The sequence below is a fragment of the Echeneis naucrates genome, chromosome 2 (genome assembly GCF_900963305.1).
Source record: "Echeneis naucrates chromosome 2, fEcheNa1.1, whole genome shotgun sequence".
Classification (NCBI taxonomy): Eukaryota; Metazoa; Chordata; class Actinopteri; order Carangiformes; family Echeneidae; genus Echeneis; species Echeneis naucrates.
Genome location: NC_042512.1, coordinates 6,320,961 through 6,337,892, shown reverse-complemented (window position 1 = coordinate 6,337,892; position 16,932 = coordinate 6,320,961). Strand labels below are relative to the sequence as shown.

The 16,932-nt window shown below is 44.0% G+C and overlaps 1 protein-coding gene and 15 non-coding genes across 16 annotated transcripts in view; 10 read left to right on the top strand and 6 right to left on the bottom strand.

The window, feature by feature from the left end:
• Positions 1-16,932, top strand: part of LOC115051719 (NACHT, LRR and PYD domains-containing protein 3-like) — a 318,526-nt gene that overhangs the window by 109,996 nt on the left and 191,598 nt on the right. The gene's annotated exons all lie outside the window — the stretch shown is intronic.
• trnay-gua (transfer RNA tyrosine (anticodon GUA)) lies at positions 3,694-3,781 on the bottom strand. The gene is given in 2 exon segments: positions 3,694-3,729; positions 3,745-3,781. It is a non-coding gene; the product is annotated as a tRNA-Tyr (tRNA).
• trnar-ucg (transfer RNA arginine (anticodon UCG)) lies at positions 5,439-5,511 on the top strand. Its single transcript has one exon. It is a non-coding gene; the product is annotated as a tRNA-Arg (tRNA).
• On the top strand, positions 7,111-7,183 carry trnak-cuu (transfer RNA lysine (anticodon CUU)). The gene has a single exon. It is a non-coding gene; the product is annotated as a tRNA-Lys (tRNA).
• trnat-cgu (transfer RNA threonine (anticodon CGU)) lies at positions 8,131-8,204 on the top strand. Its single transcript has one exon. It is a non-coding gene; the product is annotated as a tRNA-Thr (tRNA).
• trnas-aga (transfer RNA serine (anticodon AGA)) lies at positions 8,773-8,854 on the top strand. The gene has a single exon. It is a non-coding gene; the product is annotated as a tRNA-Ser (tRNA).
• On the top strand, positions 9,246-9,319 carry trnan-guu (transfer RNA asparagine (anticodon GUU)). The gene has a single exon. It is a non-coding gene; the product is annotated as a tRNA-Asn (tRNA).
• On the bottom strand, positions 10,588-10,661 carry trnat-ugu (transfer RNA threonine (anticodon UGU)). The gene has a single exon. It is a non-coding gene; the product is annotated as a tRNA-Thr (tRNA).
• On the bottom strand, positions 11,421-11,493 carry trnaf-gaa (transfer RNA phenylalanine (anticodon GAA)). The gene has a single exon. It is a non-coding gene; the product is annotated as a tRNA-Phe (tRNA).
• On the top strand, positions 12,656-12,727 carry trnap-agg (transfer RNA proline (anticodon AGG)). Its single transcript has one exon. It is a non-coding gene; the product is annotated as a tRNA-Pro (tRNA).
• Positions 13,376-13,449, top strand: trnat-agu (transfer RNA threonine (anticodon AGU)). The gene has a single exon. It is a non-coding gene; the product is annotated as a tRNA-Thr (tRNA).
• On the top strand, positions 13,725-13,798 carry trnai-aau (transfer RNA isoleucine (anticodon AAU)). The gene has a single exon. It is a non-coding gene; the product is annotated as a tRNA-Ile (tRNA).
• Positions 14,101-14,182, bottom strand: trnas-cga (transfer RNA serine (anticodon CGA)). The gene has a single exon. It is a non-coding gene; the product is annotated as a tRNA-Ser (tRNA).
• Positions 14,493-14,574, bottom strand: trnas-aga (transfer RNA serine (anticodon AGA)). Its single transcript has one exon. It is a non-coding gene; the product is annotated as a tRNA-Ser (tRNA).
• On the bottom strand, positions 14,784-14,855 carry trnaq-cug (transfer RNA glutamine (anticodon CUG)). Its single transcript has one exon. It is a non-coding gene; the product is annotated as a tRNA-Gln (tRNA).
• Positions 16,774-16,845, top strand: trnag-ucc (transfer RNA glycine (anticodon UCC)). The gene has a single exon. It is a non-coding gene; the product is annotated as a tRNA-Gly (tRNA).

The following is a 16,932-nucleotide window of genomic DNA, read 5'->3' as shown; positions in this document are numbered from 1 at the left end:
AAAATGTGTAAATGTTACTGAAGCAACCAATTCAGTTAGATGAACAAGAATGACCCAATGTCACTGGTTTGTGAAAATATAGTATACCTTGTTGTCTCCAAACACCTTTTTGTCTTTGTAGGTGACTCTCCCATTGAGTCAACAAGGAGAGCTTTCTTTTTTTGATGGGTATATGGCCTGTACATAAATAAATATTTATATATAAGCCCTATTTTTTTTTTATTATGGGAACAGTCTTTCTTTGACACATGGGCCTACTTATTTCTATCACAGGGAGCCACAGGCTTTAGAGTTTTCAGTGCTAACCCCTTTATTGTCAAAATCATATTCCTATTTTATGCAGATTTTTCTTTCACTTTGGTTCACAAAAGGCTTTGTCAGGAGTGGGATTTGAACCCACGCCTCCATTCAGAGAAACCAATGGTGACAGTCATTAACAACACCTATAATCATATCAGAGGCATCCAGCTGAGGGAAAGGAGAAAAAAAAATCTGACTTTTCTAGGTTCATTATAGCCCATCTTGTGTGATAACTGATGGCTCGTAATTGCAGCACTGAAAAAATTAACTCAGCTTTCAATCTCATAGCCGTGACCAGCACCACCACCACCACCACCACCTCCATCATGTTGCAGCACACCTTAAGCCTTTGAGTCTTTCTCTGCCATGTAGCTGTTATGGCAAAGGTGTCCATGTGGTAGACATTTTCCTTTGCCACATGCTGCCTCACCATGATATTTAGATATGCATTTATCACCTGCAGTATAACATTAAAAAAAAGATTACTACTTTGCAGGGAGAAGCATTATGCCTTGCAAAATTCAATGAATATGCACCTCACTCTCCAACTCCTTTCCAGGGCCCAGCTGGAAGATGTCCTTATGTGATATTTTGTAGGGCCCAACCTTTGCCAGCAGCACCTGGCAATCATTGCCACCCCACGCTTTTGTGATACCTGTGACACATAGCACACTTAAAAAGTGTTAAATTAAAAGGTCATTGTTAAGTATAAATCACTTACATCTACGCACAACAGAGTCTATGTGGTCCATTCTGCACAAGGCTAGAGACTCCTGTGAAGGTGAAATGCTAAATACAATGGTGTATGATTTGTTAAATCTAAGGGTGATAGTACAGAGGATGGAGCAGGTGGTCATTTACAAGATGATTTGAGAGCCGTACCTGAGGGATGATTACTGGGTTTTTTTGAGAGGTCCAACAGGGCAGCAGAGGGGACAGGGGCAAGTAGAGGTTTTTTTTTTTTTGTTTGTTTGTTTGGTTTTTTTTGGTGGTTCTTCGTTGGAGGATTTTATTTTGGGGGGTATGCAGGGTGTTGGCTGTAAGAATGGTTTCAGGTGGTCTATGTTGATTTTTGGATGTTGGCTCCCATTGTCATCCACCAGGTCTGCACTTTTGTTTTCGATCTTTGTAATGGTATATGGCCCCAACCAGGTATGCTCTAGTTTCCCCCCTTTTCTCTGCTGCAATCTCACAATTTTTCTCAAGACCCTCTGGCCAACAGAAAAGATGGATTTGATAGGCAGTCTTTGCCTTTTGTCTTGCCTCTTCTGGACATTCTCCCTCACCAGATTGTCCAACTGCTCTTTCAAGGCAATGCCAGAGGACACCACTGATCTGGCAACCATCTCCTCCACTGAGCTTCCCACCTTTCCAATAAAAAGATAGATTAAATGTAATTGTAATGCTCAAATTACCTGACGTAATTGAGACATCCATTCCGTGTAGTCCTCTGGCACTTCACATGGATAGCGTGCCTCAAACCCAAACATTAGAAAGTAGGGGGAGAACATGGTGGTGAGGTGAGGTTTGGTGCGTAGGCTAAACATAACGGCATCCAAGTAATTGTCCCACGTCTTTGGCTTGTCAGCGACAAGTTTGCGTAACGCCCTGTATAGTCACAAGGAAATGCATGTCAGTCATCATGGTTTTCAAAATGACATCAATATTATAGAAGAGCTACTTTTAGACTGTGCTGAAAACATTTTTTAAATTACAGATTCACCTCTGAATTGTCCCGTTCAGGTTTTCCACAAGACCATTTGTCTGTGGGTGATATGGCGCACAAAGACTCCGATCCACATCCAGGAACTTGCAAATCTTGAGATTCAGCTGTTTAAAAAAAAAAAAAAAAACATGAGTACAGTTTAGCAGCAATGCATTGCACAGACTGTAGACAGGACCATAATGGTTCTTTCACCAAGCCAACACTAACCTCATTCACAAATTCTGTTCCTTGATCGGCCAAAATGCACTGCGGTGCACCAAGCCTATAAAAAATTTTAATAATGCTCTCGGCGACCACCTCGGCACTTTTATTTGGATGGCGTACGCCTCCGCCCATTTAGTGTAGTAATCCACCATCACACACGTAGCAGTTGCCATCATCAGTGGTCGCCAGTTGTCCCACGAGGTCGATTCCCACCAACTCCAGAGGACAGTCCACCTGAAAAATCAAATTATGTTCTCTTATCATGAACTCTTTTTTTTTTTTTTTTTTTTTTTGTGTTAAGTATTCAGTAAAATGAAAGCCTTGTTACATACATGTATCGGGATATATTCCTGTTCCTTTTTGAGGGAGAGCCTGCTGAACTGGCATTTTGCACACTGTGAAACCTGATGGTTCAAAAGCATAAATTGGAAATGCAGTCCACAGAACTACAATGTATGGATAAGCTCAATATATCATACCGTTCAATTAAATAATTCCATTTACCCATTTGTCCAAGTCTACCCCCATTCCAGGCCAGTAAAACCTGGCGCTGACGGCATATTTGGTTTTTTGGGTTCCACAGTGGCCTCCCTCTGCACTGTCATGGAACTGCTTGAAAATGTCACTGGCCTCCTCCACGCCAACCACCACTCTCCTGAGCAACTCCGTATCGTTTTTTGACAAAAGGTAATACAAAGTATCACCTATTGTAACAAGGTGGTTGTCAGCAGCGTACAAGAATCTGATTAACTGATTAGTTATTATTGCCCTGTCAGAGAGTTAGAGCTGGCAATCAGGGAATCATTTTTTAACATTTCATATTATTGCTTACCTTGCATTTGGAACCGGGCGGAGCGCCTGCGTATAACATATTTCTGTTCCTTTGATATCCCAACAGGATAGGAACCATTTTTCTTATAGTTGACCAGCTCGTCAAACTGAGATTCTCCAGTGGCCACCGTCACTTTGAGTCACCGAAGTGGAAAAGATCCTTCTCGACGACAGTGTTGTGCTTTGCCTACATCTGAGCTGAAGATACAAATAAAATAATCTAAATCAGCTTTTATTTTGAAAGGCTTGTGTGGTGCAACAGCTCCTGTTCTTTCTGTAGCTCAAAGCGTCTAGGGGCTAGGATTTGGCGCTCTCACCACCGTGGCAAAACACAGCAAAACATGTTAAATGATAAAAATAAAGATTTGAAGAAGGAATGAAAATAAAAGTGATGAACTGTGGATGGCAGCCTGCTGTTGATCTGACTGAACAACAATGCAGAAACCTTTATCTTCAGACTGACGAACTCCCATCACATCGGAAATTGACACCAGGGGAAACATTTGGGGGCGTCAGATTTTTACAGAACAGCATCAACAACTAACATGCATACGTCACACTCTCACATTCACTTCAAATGGATGTGTACCTGGCTGCAGTATCTGGACAAGAGAAAAAGAAAATAAAAATTCTCCTTCGAGCCGGATTTGAACCAGCGACCTAAGGATTTCAACCATCAGCCTCTACAGTCCTCCGCTCTACCAACTGAGCTATCGAAGGGATGAAGCTGCTTTCTTGGACCAGTGTATACTGTAATTTTGTGGTTCATGCTGTGTTGAGGAGAGCAGTTGGTGATTTTTTTTGGAATTTCAAACCATCAGCCTGAGATCTACAGCACTCATTGGATCAGTTCACAGCTGATCGTGAGCTGAGTGTGAGCTTCCGGGCGCTCCGGCTTCTCCGGTGTGTTGAGGGGCCCTTGCTGGCGGTCTGTTCCCCTGAGGTTAGTCTGTGTTGTGCAGGGTGCGTAATAATTTTTGTCTCCCTGTGGACAAAAGTTCAAGAAAGCAGTGAAAGATGATACCAACACCAGGTGGGCTGAACTGAGAAACATCACAGTCAAACAAACCTCTTGATCTGCAGTCAAATGCTCTACCACTGAGCTACACCCCCAATAAACACACACAGCCCATCACTGCAGATCAGCAGGTCTGACTGAAAACATACTGTAAAGTATGAACCACAGCACTGCTGGGGTTTGAATTCTTTGGGTGCGAGAGGTCCTGGGTTCAAATCCTGGATGAGTCCTTATGTTATTTCGCCAATATCAGTTGCTGACCATCATGACTGTTACCAAAGTTTGTCTCCTGTGCAAAGCGGTCAATCACCAAATTTCCATCTGCGCAACAACCACTAAATTACTGTTTCTCTTGTCCAGAGATTGCAAGTAAAAGCTGTAATACAGGAAGTGATGGCTTTCATCGGTTTGTTGAAGTGATGAGCCGGAACTCCACTGAGAGTGAAGCACTGCTGGGGTTTGAATGCAGGATGTCCTGTTTACAAGACAGACACTTGAGGCAGCTCAGCATCAGTGCTGCCAGTTTTTCTGCAGTCTGTCTCTGAAACTACGTCTGTGTTGGTCAACACTTGTGCTCCTCACAGTTGTGTGTCAGAAGAGACTGACTGCCTGATTAGATCGCACACAGGCTCAAAACTTGCACTTCCTCACACGTGAAGAGTGGACAAACCAGGTTGTCTACATGTCAAGGGAATTTCAGTGTTTCACTGAAAGCATTGGAGCATTTGACTGCAGATCAAGAGGTCCCCAGTTCAAATCTGGGTGCCCCCTGTCAAACTGCGTGTTTTCACATGCAAACACAAACTCTGTTTGACTATGATGTTTCTCAGTTCAGCCCACCTGGTGTTGGTGTCATCTTTCACTGCCCTCTGTAACTTTTGTTCACAGGGAGACAAAAATGCCTGAATTACGCACCCTGCACAACACAGACTAACCTCAGGGGAACAGACCGCCAGCACAACAATGCACAACAATGCTGTCGATAAAGATCTTTCCCATTTGGGTTACTTGAAGTGATGGTGGCCACTAACGCAACACTCCGTTTATAGCCGACTTACATTTAATTAAATACTTCACTGCAAAAATGACACACATATGACATTATGGGAAATCTCAAAAATGTGTACAAATGTTTGGAGGAGAAAATGGAAGAAAGATGTGTTTGACAGCCTTTTGGACACACAACCAGTCAGTGTGACGCATCCAACCTCACAATATTTGTGGTGTGGTGTGGTTGAAAGAGGAGGGAGAACATTGGAAATGGAGGTCAGAAAAACCTGAGCTTGCACCCACTGCTCACAGTGGTATCATGCCAAGAGAAAGAACTGACTGATTCTGACAATGGGACTGTGGCCCAGTGACCACGTGGCCTAATGGACAAGGCGTCTGACTTCGGATCAGAAGACTGAGGGTTCGAGTCCCTTCGTGGTTGGACAGTTATGTATTACAGGTTATACCATATTTAATGGCTGTGGTGAAACCAAAGTGGAGGAAAAGGGCAGTGCAACTGTCGTAACATCAACATGTAGTGGCAGTAATCAGCAAGTTGATCAATGTAGTTTGTTATTTGCATCACTGCCTCAGCAGAGGTGCGTTTTGGGCCCAGCACTCTTCCACTGCTCCACTGCTGCTTCACACTCAGCTGTGAACCGAGCCAATGAGTGCTGTCGTTCTCAGGCTGATGGTGCTGAAAGGAGCACATCATCAGCAAAATCCTCCAGATACTGACCTGGAACCCCTCCTCTTCACGGCTCTCAAAATAATTTTAATAAGAGTTTGGTCTAGACCTGCTCTATATGTACTTGACGTAACTTAATTATGATGTTTTGACGTGAGTTAAAAAAAGAGGCCAAAACATTAGGAGTTTGCCTTTAAGTGGACTTCAATGGCTGCTGTTTTGTCATCACATGTACACTTGTGTTCGCTTTGGTAATTTGGTAGGATGACTACACAGGATAAATTGCTCCAAGCTGAGTGTATAGTTGAGAGATCAGGGTGTTGCGCAAGATAAGTACTTCCTGTGCTTCATTATCAACGCTGAAGATGGCGGGGATTGAACGCAGGGCCTCATCAGCCTGAGATCTACGGCGTTCGTTGGATCGGTTTGCAGCTGAGCTACATGACAGCCTGCAGCCACAAAGGCAGCTCGTCAACTTGGAGAGCAGCAGCTTTGATCTTACAGGGATTTGAAGTCGTCATCTTGTGCCTTCAGATGTGCAGTCAGAGATGCTAAGATAGTCCAATAGTCCTCCTGGAATTCTGAATTTGTCTGTGATGTGAAGAAATGAAATGGATCATCAGAAAAACACGTCCTGCTGCACCACAGAGTATGTGAGGGTTTGCCAAAAGTACAAACAGATGATCTGACCCTGACGTGAGTTGAACACGCAACCTTCTGATCTGAAATCAGACACACTACCATTGCGCCACAGATAATAATACTGAAGTTTGTTTTCAAGACTGAAGATGTTCCCTCTTCAGCTAGTGCAGCTTCAGTATGGCATTTTTACGATTGTAATGATGTCATCTTCAAAACAAACTTTGGATAGTGAACAGCTAGCTGTTGCTAAAAAAAGCTGTTAGCAGAGGATGGTTTCGATCCATCGACCTCTGGGTTATGGGCCCAGCACGCTCCCGCTGCGCCACTCTGCTCATAGGACAACTGCAAAAAGAAGCAACCCTCCCTGGATCTCTGCCAGAAAAAGCCCTGATATCTGGAAAAGTTTCACATTTATCTTCTTGAGCTGGGTCTGCCCCGAACAGAGGTTGGACTTTCACACAACCAAATATAACTGTCAGTCAGATGTACAAAGATGTCATTTACAAACAGTTTCTACTAACAGTTAGTTGAGGAATCAGTTGAATGAGGACAGATGTGACTTAAAGTATAACAAAGATCTTTCCCAGAAGGCCCTCAGACCTGTTCTTTCTGCAGCTCAAAGCATCAAGGAGTTGAAACGCAGCATAATGATAAAAATAAACAGTCTGTATTTTTTGGGAATTTTTAGGAACATTTTTTGCAGCTTTAGCAGCCCGGCTAGCTCAGTCGGTAGAGCATGAGACTCTTAATCTCAGGGTCGTGGGTTCGAGCCCCACGTTGGGCGATAAGTAGTTTCTTTTTTTTAGACCCAAACTTACCCAGCAGAACACTGCCTGGTTATGAGCAGGTTAAAAAGTACTGAGACTTCCACCTGCAGTCTATCCAATGACCAGCAGGGGGCTCCAGTTGTTGACAAAAACAGTAAGGATGGCCGAGCGGTCCAAGGCGCTGTGTTCAGGTCGCAGTCTCCTCTGGAGGCGTGGGTTTGAAAGGGTCATCTCTGCAGTTTCGGCGCTCTCACCGCTGCGGCCCGGGTTCGATTCCCCGTCAGGGAAAGTGTTTTTACTGAAAAATACAGATGATTGAAAAATTGAATTATTTTGAACGCTCTCAAAAAAGATTTGAAACCTGTTGATGTTGTTAACAGCATATTGACAGCATTGTTGCGCTTTGCTACATCTGAGCTAAAGATACAAATAAACTAATATAAATTGGCTTTTATTTTGAAATGCTTGTGTGGTGCGACTGCTCTTGTTCTTTCTGGAGCTTAAAGCGTTAACGAGTTGAAACGCAGCAAAATATATTAAATGATAAAAGTAAAAATACAAATACAGTAAAAAATTGGACGGTCCATGGTGTAATTGTTAGCACTCTAAATCTGTCACTCATAACAGTTTTAGATTTAATTAAACAATTCAAGATTGTTGTGTGTGTGTTGTGGATGAAAAATCTGCATAAAATGGGAATATGATTGCTTGACAATGAAGGGTTAGGACTGAAAACTCTAAAGCCTGTGGCTCCCTGTGGTAGAAATGGACAGCAGTTGTTGGACTAAAGATAACTCAGCTGTTACTGAATCATCTGTACAGGCTGACTGAGTACAGCTGAGTTAGATGGAACTGATCATGTCTATTAAATGTTGTTTAAGAACAGTTGAGTAGAGTGCTGTGGATGTGAGATGTTGTAGTGTATGATCAATCTGATCCTCTGTATATACATGTACATCAGAGTGGTGCTGTGGCTTAGCTGGTCAAAGCACCTGTCTCGTAAACACGAGATCCTGTGTTCAAATCCCAGCAGTGCCTTGTTCATAATGTAAGATGTTGTAGATAGGAAACACTTATACATGGGAAGTGCATGTTCTACCACTGAGCTGCATGGTCTGGCAGCATTAGCTAACCAGATAGCTTCTGAGCTCCTGCAACACCGATCTGTCTGATGAAGCCTTTTGGATGAGATGAGGACATTGATGATGCTGCTGAATTTAGGTCACCTGCACTTATGTCAACAGTCAGAGCTCCATCCACAATAAGAGTACTGAAGAAAAAAACTTTAAACATGAGCTCTGTGTCACATTCATGCAGCTTGTGTAGAAACAGTTCATTCCATCAGAATGAACCTTCACCTGTTAAGGTAACAGTTTGGTAACAGTCAAAGCTCCGTACACAACAACAGTCCTGCTTCTGTTTACCAAAAGCCTCCAAAGCCCACCCAGAGACCTGCTGTGTTTAGTTCACTTGTTGCTGTATCTCCAAAGAGCTGAAGTCTTGTGGAGAATGTGGGCATCGATCACAACAAGAAGGTGCCCTGTCCTTTGAGGAGGAAACTATCCAGGCTGGAAAATGTTGAGTCACGGGAGCTTTCCTACCTGTGGTTGTTGTAGCCGAGTGGTTAAGGTGATGGACTAGAAATCCATTGGTGTTTCCCCGCGCAGGTTTGAATCCTGCCAACAACGTTTACTTCCTCTTATGGACCAAGTTTCCCATTTGGGGAGAGACACAGCTGAGTGCTGTTGTTCGGACTCATCTAAGAGGAGGAGAGCACTCACTGGTGCTCAGTTATCATTATCAAGGCCGGTGATAGGGACACACCTTTAGTTCCACTTCCAGGTCATGGAAGCAATAATGAGAAGTAATTTCTACTGTGTGCTGTGCTGAAATAGCTCATTTGGGGGAGCGAACAAAAGGACCCACAACAGCTGCTGAAACCCAGGATTGAAACAGGGACCTTTAAATCTTTAATGTAACGCTCTCCCAAACAGGCAGGATCTCTGTGAGACACAAAAGGAGCAACATTTAGGATAATTATAGCTGCAACAGCAGCCTGTAACAGGAGCTGGTCATCATGTCTCTGTGGCGCAATCGGTCAGCGCGTTCGGCTGTTAACTGAAAGGTTGGTGGTTCGAGCCCACCCAGGGACGGTCTTTGTTTAATTCACTGGTATTATAGTTCACACATGGAAGACCAGAGGATTTTTACGTTGATGCTCAGTTATCTCCATCTAGTGGACAGATGGTAGAAGTTGATTCCTGAAAAGAGGAAGTGACTTTTCCTCAGATCAAACTGTTGAAGGAGAACGAGCAGCTTCTTCCTCACTGACTCACTCAACCTCTGTCTCCTGGGTTTGGATTTAGGTCTGGGTCTGGGTCTGGGTCTAAGACCAGGTGGGCCTGCTCAGAGTCTGTGTGTTGTTGTGGCCGAGTGGAGTGATGGACTAGAAATCCATTGGGGTTTCCCTGTGCAGGTTCAAATCCTGCCAACAATGGTTTGTTGTTTCCATGGACCAAGTTTCCCATTTGGGGAGAGACACACCATGTTTGAGAATCTCTGTAATCTGCAAGGCATTAAGGTATGACAGAGCTGAGTGCTGCTGTTAGGACTCATCTAAGAGGATGAGAACATTTCCTCCAGTTTGTCACGCCCCACCTGTCATGTCTCTGTTCCCCACCAGTGGGGTGGAGCCCACACTTTAAGAACGGAGGCCCTATAAGAATTCAACAGCATCACTGAGTCAGACAACTGTACACATTACTGGAGAAAGTGATAAATGATGTTCTGCATGTTTTCCTGTTAATCAGTGCTGCTGAAAAACCCCTGACATTTTCCAGCTAAATGAAGAGACGTTCAGTGTGTTAGAATAGCAGAGGATGGTTTTGATCCATTGACCTCTGGGTTATGAGCTTGTGCTTGCACATGAAAACATGCAGTGGCAGGGGGCACCCAGATGCACGGGGGATTTCTAGTCCATCACCTTAACCACTCGGCCACAACACCCACACGCAGGAAAGCTCCCGTGACTCAACATTTTCCAGCCTGGATAGTTCAACTTCAACTCAACTGTTACCAAACTGTTACCTTAACAGGTGAAGGTTCATTCTGATGGAATTAACTGTTTCTACACAAGCTGCATGAATGTGACACAGAGCTCATGTTTATAGTATTTTTCTTCAGTACTCTTATTGTGTATGGAGCTCTGACTGTTGACATAAGTGCAGGTGACCTAAATTCAGCAGCATCATCAATGTCCTCATCTCATCCAAAAGGCTTCATCAGACAGATCGGTGTTGCAGGAGCTCAGAAGCTATCTGGTTAGCTAATGCTGCCAGACCATGCAGGGGATGTAGCTCAGCAGTAGAACATGCACTTCCCATGTGTAAGGGTCTATCTACAACATCTTACATTACGAACGAGGTACTGCTGGGATTTGAACCCAGGATCTCCTGTTTACAAGACAGGTGCTTTGACCAACTAAGCCACAGCAACACTCTGAAGGAGCTGTATATGCAGAGGAGCTGGTAATGGAAGTGTAATGTGTATACTGCAGTTCAGGTTGATGGTAAAGTGGTTTGTTTTAATGTAGGACTCTGCATCTACCTGAACCTGTTTGACTGCAGATGTGCATTTTCATTTGGACCCCAGGAAGAGTAGCTGCTGCCTCAGTGACAGCTAACAGGGATCCTAACAAGTGATAAACAATAAACAGACATTCCAACCGTCATCAAAATTTATTCTTTAATTAAATGTTCCAGTGCTCAGGCTGTTGGTACACAAACAAAGAAAGGCATACTTCTGGATTCACAAGATTATATCAGGATCTGACCTTTTCCTGTTCCATCAGTAACCATCAAAGGAGATGCTGATTCTGTGATGTCACAAAGGTTCTAATGACATCACAGAGATCAAAGACTCCTCCCACTTTTTTCTCATGACCTCCACCATAGAGTGCTGCCTGCTGCAATAATGCTGCCTTTAATAGAAGTTTAGGAACATTTGATGAAAGAATACATTTTGATTTTAATGATTGGAAAATGGCTGTAGAGTCCTACATTAAAACATCTGAAAAAATCCTGCGATCTTCCACGAGAAAATGGCGTCTTTGACAGCCTTTTGGACACACAACCAGTCAGCGTGACACATCCACCCTCACAATATTTCATGCTGTGGTTGAAAGAGGAGGGAGAATATTGGAAATGTAGGTAAAAAAAAAACAGAGCTTGAACCTCACTCAGGTACCACCTCAGATGCCGAAACCCGGGATTGAACCAGGGACCTTTAGATCTTCAGTCTAACGCTCTCCCAACTGAGCTATTTCGGCTGGATGGCTCTGTTTTTGCTGGATGTTCTGTGACAGTTCTGCTTGTTTTTGCCAATTAATACAACTAACACTCTATCCCACATCGGTAACTTGAAGCGATGGTGGCCACTGGTGCAACATTGGTTTGATCCAGCCATGTGTGAGTTCCCATAACCAGTTTCATTAAAAAGGACTGTGATTTTGCACCTTCACATGCAATGGTGGTATTGTGGTAAGCATAGCTGCCTTCCAAGCAGTTGACCTGGATTCAATTCCCGGCCATTGCAGTTTAAGTTTTGTCTTACTTTTGTTTTCCTTCCTGAAATTGGTGTGAAATTCCTGTGGAGGCCATGACAAAAATAATGGGAGGAGCTGATCATTAATAATCAATTCAGCTGCTCTGAATGGTGACAGTGAGGCAGCCTTTGTGTTTACATCTGAATCAAATTTGATTTTGGAAATTCTTCAAAGCAGCTTCAAAGGAGGAGTTTCATTCTGTGAGTACTGTGACATCATCAGGTGATGTATCAAAGGCAGCAGCTCTTCAGACTCACACATCACTTCAAACCTTTGAGGAAGGTCATCCTGCATTCAAACCCCAGCAGAGCTTCACTCTCAGTGGAGTTCCTGCTCATCACTGAAACAAACCATCACTTCCTGTATTACAGCTTTTACCTGCAGTATCTGGATAAGAGGAACAGTAATTTAGTGGTTGGTGCTGTGTTTAGCAGAAGGAAATTTGGTGACTGACAGGTTTTCACGGAAGACAAACTTTGGTAAGAGTCATAACAGCGTGTGACATGTTCTCTCCTCTTTTCCTTTAGACTCCATACAGGCTGTCGGTATGCACAATGTATCAGCTGATGCTGGTAATTCTGTAACATATCAGCATCAGTCTGATGAGTAAAACGGCCAATATCAACAACCGATTTTTATTTCTGTGTAGTTACTGTTTGTGTGTATGTTTCAGGAGGGGGAGGGGGATTTGGCCATGCGGAGTTTGTTTGGGCATGTCATTTGGCATGGCATGGCATTTCACAGATTTGAGCTTAAATGGAGCAGACTTGAGCTCCCTGCACTCTTGTTATGTTCTAATATGTCTCTGACTCCAGCTTAAACATGACGGTCTTCCTGTATGATAAATGTGCTATGCAACATGTTGATTGCCGAACAAATGCCACATGGCTTGTTTGTCTAGGGGTATGATTCTCGCTTAGGGTGCGAGAGGGCCCGGGTTCAAATCCCGGACGAGCCCATTTGTTGACTTTCAGTCGTTAGCGGTGTGAACTGTTACACTATGGAGCTGTGTGAGGTTTTCTGTCTGGTTGTTAGTTGCAGCATCTTGGCAACAGCGATGGTAATTTTGTGGAATCCTCACTGACAGATCATCTGGGAAATGACTGTACGAGCCAATGAAGCTGAACAGAGAGGCGATCCCAGATCATCATCTCACATAAGAAGCATGTCACATGTTTTTCCAACACGTTCTCACTCTCTATTGTAGAGGAAGGAAACACAAATGGGAAAAAAAAAACACTCAGTCACACTCATGGAGCCTAAATCAAATGAACATCAGATTGAGACAGGAAACCTCAAAGGTTTGGAGGAGAGTATGTGACCATGACTGTCCTGTGAGCTTCATTCACAATATGGCATGTCCTCTACCACTGAGCTACATCCTCTTTGGACCTTTACTGAACCACAGAGGCTCTGAGCTGCTGCAGCAGGTGAAAAGACAAACTGTTTCATGAAGCCTCCTCTCTGCTCAGGGTTGGATCACTGTCTTGGGTGGAGTGGAGTGACTGTTACTTATAGTCACTATCCCACAAAATCAGAGTCATGATGGTCAGCTACTTATGTTGGAATATTTTAAGATCCTCTGTACATTTCTATACATCAGAGTGGTGCTGTGGCTTAGTTGGTCAAAGCGCCTGTCTAGTAAACAGGAGATCCTGGGTTCAAATCCCAGCAGCACCTATTTTAAGGTTGTTGAGATAAACTCATGTAACTTCTTCTGCAGGATTTCCATTAAAACTCTCTGACCAATCAGGTAACTGCAGAGTCTTCATGTCTCCCTTTGGAACATCCTGACGTTTTGTGGAAGAGATTAAACCAAACCAGATACTATCCAACAAAAACAGCTGAGGACAGTGCTGTGGACTTGAGCCGGTAACAGGCTGAATGATTTCACAGCCAATGCTGTTAGCTGGTTAAAGATTTGTAAAAATAAGCCAACAAAACACTTTCACACCGGCCAGTTAGCTCAGCTGGTTAGAGCGTGGTGCTAATAATGCCAAGGTCATGGGTTCAATCCCCATACTGGCCACAAGCAGCATCTCAGAACTTGATCTTGTTCTCTCCACTCCTCCTCCTCCTCTGGTTTCACCAGAGCCATTAAATATGGTATAATTTGTAATACATAACTTCCCAACGACAAAGGGACTCAAACCCTCAGGCTTCTGATCCGAAGTCAGACGCCTTGCCCATTAGGCCACGTGGTCACTGGGCCATCGCGATGTCCCGTTGTCAGAATCAGTCAGTTCTTTCTCTTGGCATGAAGCCTTCACTTTGAGACTTTGGAGAAGTGGATGGTGAACATGGGAAACTTGCTCCTTGAAAACAACTAAACATTGCTGACAGGATTTGAACCTGCGCGGGGAAACCCCAATGGATTTCGAGTCCATCGCCTTAACCACTCGGCCACAACAACTACATGCAAGAAAAGTAGAAATACACAATGGTAGCGCGTCTGACTCCAGATCAGAAGGTTGGGTGTTCAAATCACGTCAGGGTCAGATCATCTATTCTCATTATTGCTTCCATGATCTGGAAGTGGAACTAAAGGTGTGCCCCTATGCCTGCCCTGATAATGGTAAATGATCATCAGTGAGTGCTCGCATTCCTTTAGATGAGTCCGAACAACAGCACTCAGCTGTGTCATATTTTAAGGCTGTGGAGATTATAGAGATTCTCAAATATGCTTGGGAACATGTGAAACTTGGTCCATGAAAACAACCAACCGTTGTTGGCAGGATTTGAACCTGCGCGGGGAAACCCCAAAGGATTTCTAGTCCATCGCCTTAACCACTCGGCCACAACAACCACGCGCAGCTTCCAACTCTTTTTCCCAGAGTCCATCGAGGGAATTATACGGTCAACACTTGTGCTCCTCACAGTTGTGTGTCAGAAGAGACTGACTGCCTGATTAGATCGCACACAGGCTCAAAACTTGCACTTCCTCACACGTGTAGAGTGGACAAACCAGGTTGTCTACATGTCAAGTGAATTTTAGTGTTTCACTGGTAAGATTCAGGTTCCACCGAGATTTGAACTCAGATCGCTGGATTCAGAGTCCAGAGTGCTAACCATTACACCATGGAACCCTGCTGGTATGCGCTCAGATAGATGTGAAAGGAATTTTAGTCTTTGAAAAGTGTGGGTGGTCAAAAGTCGGCCAAAATACCTTTGTCCCCAGACACACCTCACAGCAGTAGAGGTGAAAGAAAAGTGGTTTCTGTCAGAAGTGGGATTCGAACCCACGCCTCCAGGGGAGACTGCAACCTGAGTGCCAGCTGCAGAAGGATTGTCCAGGAAAGTGTTGGAGGAATGTTGGAAGCAACAATCATGTTCACAAAGTCCAAAATTCGTCAGCCAATCGGTGTCAGTGTGGCCCCAGCCTCAGCATGCTGGAGAAACAGGACACAGCCACAGCGACAGTAGGAAGGAGGAATGCCCTCTGCCAACAGTGGCAAACAGCCGCCTGAGTGAAAAACAGGAATCCTCACTGCCAGACCATATGGGACATGACTGTCGGACCCAATGGAGCTGAACAGAGAGGCGATCCCTGATGATCACCTCACATAAGAAGCATGCCACATGTTTCTCCGACATGTTCTCACTCCCAATGCGTCAACAGGCTGACGCATGGTTTGTGTCCCTTACCGTCACATGCCGACTCAGGTCATTCTTGACGAGTTAGGTAACCCGACTGACTGACATAGAACTCCATAACATTGGAAATTGACGCCAGGGGAGACATTTGGGGGCCCTAACCCTAACTCTTTGCTGTCATGGTAACATGACGTTTCCTGTCATTTAAAACGTCATTCCTGGGGTTCAACTGAAAATGCACATCTGCAGTCAGACAGGTTCAGGTAGATGCAGAGTGCTACATTAAAACAAACCACTTTACAGTAAATGCCACCTGCATTATATACAATATACTGCAGGTATATTGGAAATGTACATGCAGAGGATCTGGTAATGGAAGTGTAATGTGTATACTGCAGCTGAGGTTGATGTTGTGGTTTGTTTTAATGTAGGACTCTGCATCTACCTGAACCTGTTTGACTGCAGATGTGCATTTTCATTTGGACCCCAGGAAGAGTAGCTGCTGCCTCAGTGACAGCTAACGGGGATCCTAACAAGTGATAAACTATAAACAGGCATTTCCAATCGTCATCAAAATGTATTCTTTAATCAAATGTTCCTAAACTTCTATTAAAGGCAGCATTATTGCAGCAGGCAGCACTCTATGGTGGAGGTCATGAGAAAAAGTGGGAGGAGGGATAATCTTGTGAATCCACAAGTATGCCTTTCTTTGTTTGTGTACCAACAGCCTGAGCTCTGGTTCTGACTTTGTTTTGATGAACCTCATTATTTACACACAGCACATTCAGGACATTAATGTGACAGTTTATTATATGCTAAAGAAAATCCTTTGTTATTTGTCACAGTGGACTTGGCTCATCATATTTTGCTGACTAACTGGTATTGGAGTTGTGCAGAAAAAACAGAAAGATCTGACAACAGCTTTGAAAGCAGATACAGTCCATCCAGATAAACTTTGAATTAACCTTAAACAGGTTCCAAGGATATTTAGAGAATGTTGAAGAAGGACCAACATGGAGAGGCAGGATTCGAACCCACTACAAAGATCTGACATTCAAAAACACCCACACACAAAGTAACCATTAAAGCCCTGCATGGAGTCATCATGAGCAAACACCAGCTGCTGTTTTCACCCAGGTGGCTGCTACATGGGTTAACCTTGTGACTGTGGAGTTGTCAGCAAAAAGGCTTTTCTGTTACAGATTCCTGAATTACTTCAAGGACTCCGCTTGTGGAGGAGGGATTGAACCCATGACCTTGGCGTTATTAGTACCACTCTCTAACCAGCTGAGCTACCTGGCATGTTCAGCAGCGTTCAGGCTAATTAGAAAAGGACAAACAGCTGTCCCAGGTAGGAGGCTCAATAAACTCTGAGTCATACAAAAGGACTGTGATTTTGCACTTTTGCATGCAATGGTGGTATAGTGGTCAGCATAGCTGCCTTCCAAGCAGTTGACCCGGGTTCGATTCCCGGCCATTGCAGCTTAAATGTGTGTCTACAATTTAACTTTGTTTTCCTTCCAGAAATCCTGAAATACTGTAGATCTCTGGCCGATGGTGCCAAAGTCC